The sequence below is a fragment of the Argentina silus genome (assembly GCF_951799395.1).
Source record: "Argentina silus genome assembly, chromosome: 2".
Taxonomy (NCBI): domain Eukaryota; kingdom Metazoa; phylum Chordata; class Actinopteri; order Argentiniformes; family Argentinidae; genus Argentina; species Argentina silus.
The window spans coordinates 3,946,485-3,951,785 of record NC_139656.1 but is presented as its reverse complement, the minus strand read 5'-3'; positions in this window follow the sequence as shown (position 1 = coordinate 3,951,785).

Sequence of the window (5,301 nt, the reverse complement as noted above, 5' to 3'; positions counted from 1 at the left end):
ATACACAAATAGGCGGTGGCATTCAAGCGATGATTGATTGGTATTAACAGGCCCAAAGTGTGCCAAGAAAACATTCCCCACACCATTACACCACCTCCACCATGAGAAGATGTACAGATGTTCCTAATAAAGAGTTTGGTGAGTGTATACTGTATATATCACTGGGAGTAAAGAGCAGAATAGAGGACACCAAAGAACAGCAGAACCCTTAAGGGCAGAAAAAGTAGGAGAGAACCTTAGAGCGGTGGAGTTTACATTGCAACTTCTGTGACATATACAGGTCACCGACGCCACAGATTTACCTTGAGAAGGACAAGCAGGAGGAGTGAGGGAGGAAAGGGGGGAAGGGGAGTGGGGAAGTGTTACCGGTAGAGGAGAGAGTGAGAGACATGAGGTGACAGATGGAGAGAAAAAAGCCGGAGGGCTGACAGAGAGGTGACCCTCCAGAGAGAGGAAAGGGGGATAGGAAGGAGAGAGAGAGAGAGAGAGGGTACATGAGTACACGGGCAAAGACGTGGGTTGATTTAAAATAGATAAAGACAGATGTAGAATTAGAAAGAAAGAGAGAGGGAGCAGAGACATGGAAGGCAGCGTGATTGATTCTCTTCTTTCGAAATCATGAATGGCATAGCTTTTCTACCTAATTACTCTCTTGCTCCCAGTTGCTATTAACCTGGCAAGCAAGTCAATCTTATTACCGGCGTTGGAAGAAGACACATTTGATTCGTTTAAACACATCTGAACAGACAGGAGTGGGAGGCTTATGTATGTTTAAAGATAACAGGTGTTGTAAACAAACTCTTGAGATTTTAAAGAGGCAGTGCTAGCTGCAAAGAGTTGTCTTGTCCCCGTCTAATACACCTCTGCCTTAAAAGCCCAATCTGTTACTTAGACTGCCTGCCTCCACCACTTTGCTTGGTGAAAGTGGAAGGATGGGCCTGTGGGTATGTACTGTAACCACTCACAAATCCATCGTTGGATGGCCAATGTATGCAAGGATTGATGGAGCAATATGGTAGTTTCAAACGGCTATATATGGTTTCTTTAACCACCATGTCCCTAACTTCAGAAGTCTTTTCCTCCTTAGAGCAAGCTGCCTCTGTAATAGGGGGATGAGGACATGGCACTTCATAACATTTACAATATATTAGCATCAACATTAGCAGACAGACTGAGGATTCCTCCAGGACTAGGTCATGTACAGAGAGAGCTGTGGAAGTGTTACTAATGATATCATACAGTAAGTACCTGAAGCTTGTCTAACAGGCAGTAGTGGCAGTTAAGTGGTGGAACTATAATGGAGGTAATGGTGCTAGAGTTAGAGTTGGATTAAGGTAGTCTTAAAGTAGTCTAGAAATGAGAGACAGCAATCCACAGCTGCATACCGTGCCTTCGGAAAGTATTCAGACCCCTTCACTTTTTCCACATTTAGTTTTGTTGTAGACTCAATTTAAAATGGATTAAATTAAAAGAATTTGCCATCAATCCACACACAATAACCAAGAATGACAAAGTGATTTTTAGAAATTTCTGTAAATTTATTAAAATTGAAAAACAGAAATACCTCATGTACATAAGTATTCAGACCCTTTGCTATGACACTCTTAAAATTAGCAAAATGTCATCAGCGAATCACTCAATAAGTTGAATTGAGTTCAATTGAGTGACATCCTAATCCACACAGTGTGTAATTGATTACTATGCAAATAAGAGATCCTATAAAAACAATGATATTAATTCCAAAATTACATGAACTATTATCCTTGCATTTAAATTTGAATAAATTTACTGAAATTTCAAAACATGTGTTTTCGCTTTGTCATTCTGGGGTATTGTGTGTGGATTGATGGCAAATTCTTTTAATTTAATCCATTTTAGATTGAGTCTATAACACAACAAAATGTGGAAAAAGTGAAGGTGTCTGAATACTTTCCGAAGGCACTGTATGTCCTAAGAATAGCTGAAATGTAGAGAGCAACATTTGGTAAATGCTGCATGAGCAAATTGTTACTACTGCAGTGATGGGGTCCTCTTCGTGGATGAAACTCAGGTCTGGACAGAGATGGGAGGTCATCACCCTCTAATCGAAAAAATATTCTATTCCGACGAAGGTCTTCTCCTGGGGGATTTTATCTTGTCCAGGCAAGACAGCAATCTGAATGTGCAAAACCCAGTTACTTGGGATGCAAGTGTTTAATCTCCCCAGTTTCAGACTACAACACTCCAAAATAAGAATTCATAATTATCAAAGTTGGAAAAGTACCGAGTCAGAGGAAAAGAGTCAATGCCAAGTACAGTCACAGGAGAAGAGATGTCTTGTTTTACATGGTACAGCCAGCACCCACACTTTTTAATTGAGTTTGGAAAATGTGTTCTTGAGTAGCCTTATTAATCTATTTGACAGTATTTTGGTCAGTGGAACTCTAAAAAAGTAGAATTGGATCAGAATAGGATTATATTCATCTACTGTATCTAAGGCTGGTGTCTGATATTGAAGAGGAGTTAGTTGACTTCCTCCCTCTCTGAAGCTGGGTTCTGTGATACGGTTAGATTTTCATTTATTTATCTGTTTCTGCTTACTCCAGCATTTAATTTAACATTTAATTAAATTTACATTTAGAAAAAGATAAGAGAAATGACAGGACCATTTCCTAAGCTTTCTCCACAAGGAATACACAATGAAACTGACCTCAAGCAAGGGACAGCCGACCAAGTAGCTATTAAAGTCCCTCAAAACACAAAGATACGTAGATGTTGTCACCATTCCAGTTGTATATAACGGGTGTTTTCAGTGCTCATCTCCCTGCACTCTGTTCGGCACCCAATGTAGCACACCAACGGAATAGTGTGGCTTCTGTGTTGTAGGACAGCGTGTGAGCTACACAACCCTCCTACCATCAACCAGCTCCCAATGGGTTAAGCCTCCTCATCCTTCGTATCAGCTTCTGCAGGCCGTAAGGGGGCTTCTGTACTCCCCCCTCTCTGAAGTCAAGCTGGCCTCTGCCAAACAGTTAGATTTTCATTTATTTATCTATTTCTGCTTACTCCAGCAGGTACATTTAATTTCTTTAAATGTTATCAATTTTGTCTTCTTCTGAGAGTTTGTAAGTGTTTCATTTGGGAACTGCAAGGAGAGATAACTTAGCTCTAAAACTCTTCACCTCCCTCATGCACGCAAACATACAGACACACACACACGCACGCACGCACGCACGCACACACACACACACACACACACACACACACACAAAGTTCCTCTTTCTTGCTCTCTGGAAAATCATTTCTATGCCAGACTCCCTTCTTGAGACATGCCTAAAGGCCATGTATAGGTATAATCATTTCTATGACCAATTGGTTTAAAACAGTGCACTATTTGTGTTCTTACACAGTTATATGTAGGCTAATTACATGTGCCTCATTGCATGTAACAGTTTGTATACTGCATTCAAACAGTGTTTTCTTCCATCCCAAATTAACCTACACACCACAACCTTTATTAAAGGTCCAGTATGTCGATTTTGGCCAGCATGGCCAGCAACAGGCGAAAAACAACATGCTGCACCTTTAAACCTTAATTAATGTTTTGATAATCTGATTCTTGCATTATTTTTGCAAGAATCCCTTCACTGTGTATAGAGTGTTCTGATATGTGCACCTGTATTCTAGATAAACCCTGCTTAGTTCCATCCACCCGTCATCCAATCAGGTCAACTCCAACTCTGTGCCACAGGGAGAGCACGTGCGCCCCATGAACACACCTGGCTGGCAGTGTGCACCCCAATCCCAGACTTTCGTCGCCTTGGGCTATGTCTCAGCCAGGACAGACAAAATGTCACAATACATTTAAATCAAGGGGTTATTCACCTAGATTCTCTCACACATGAGTGAAAATCCCTTACACTTCTCCACCTTGTTTTGTCTGACTACTATGTCCTTCCTGGCTGGTTTCTTTTAAGCCTAGTTCTAAATGCTCTTGGGGGTTATTGAAATTTACCAGCAGTCCCCATCAAGTAAAACAATTCTGTATGAATAAATGAGAAAAGGTGGGCGTCGAATGGTTTACTTTTTTTCAGAAGTTGAAAGAATTAGGCCTGCATGTAAAATCTAGTCTTAGCCTATAATTCTTAATATTAGAATTCTGTTCACAGATGCAAGTAGCTGCTCTAGATAGAACAGCAGCCATTACACAAAGCCATTAAAGGATTAAAAGCTTTCCGTCGTCTTCTGGTTGCTTCACATACCTCATCCTTTGGAGCAGTCAAAGGAGAAGATGGACTCCCCCGAGAGCTGAGAAAAATGTGAATCAAAAGATACAGCATTTAAACTCTGCGCGTTGCGAGAGGGCGGTTGACGGCGGGTGAATCAGCTCAGCAAAGGGCGGGAGAGATCTCAGGTGAGGAGGCTCTCCCGTCTAGCAAATTACCATGATAAGTACTTATCAAGCACTTTCGCAGGGTAAATCATGGTGCCCCGCCATGGCGGCGATATGGACGTGAGGAGATAAGAGTGCTGACTTGGAATAGTTGAATTAAATCCACCTACTCGGCATTCTGAAGCTCAGGGGTAGGCCGATGGCTCAGCTGGGGCAACCAGAAAAGCCATCCACTTGGGTCTATGGAGCGTTTGTTTTTTAAGTGCTTGCGTTTTACTAAAATAAGTTCCACTTGTGGTGATCGGTGCTCTTAAAATGTGGGAAAGTGGCATAGCTTGAGAGCTCTTTAATAGTAGCAAGCGACATGTACTGTACAGGGCTCTATAGGTCATATATAGGTCTCATGGGCCTGATTAGGTAAAGGCTATAGGCTAATCAACAACTCCCAAGTCACCAAATGAACGTGACAATCTGTATCCTTGATGTGACCTATGAAGTCAATTCTTTGAACCCTAAATCTGGATTTAGATTAGGCCTAAACTGCAGATATATGATGGCTATCCTCCCGAATATAATAATATGGAATTGATCCTATCATGAACACCCAAATAAACACACGGACAAATTTACAAACAGCAATCCTCCACACAGAAGCTTCTTTTTGCATTTTTATTTTATGTCTTTTTCACACAGCATTGTAAATTCCTTCCACATGGAGAACCACACAGAGCTCACACCTGATTGTAAACTCACCCCATCAGGTATGATGAGGGCAAGGCAGAACACATAGCCATGGAAATGAATCATGTGACACAGGTATGAGGATGAGGAGATCAGGGCACTGATGGCAGAAGCAGCGGTAGCCTAATGAGCGGAACAATTTATCATTAACTCGGACCTTCATTTAAAGTTCTAGGAACCTCCACCAA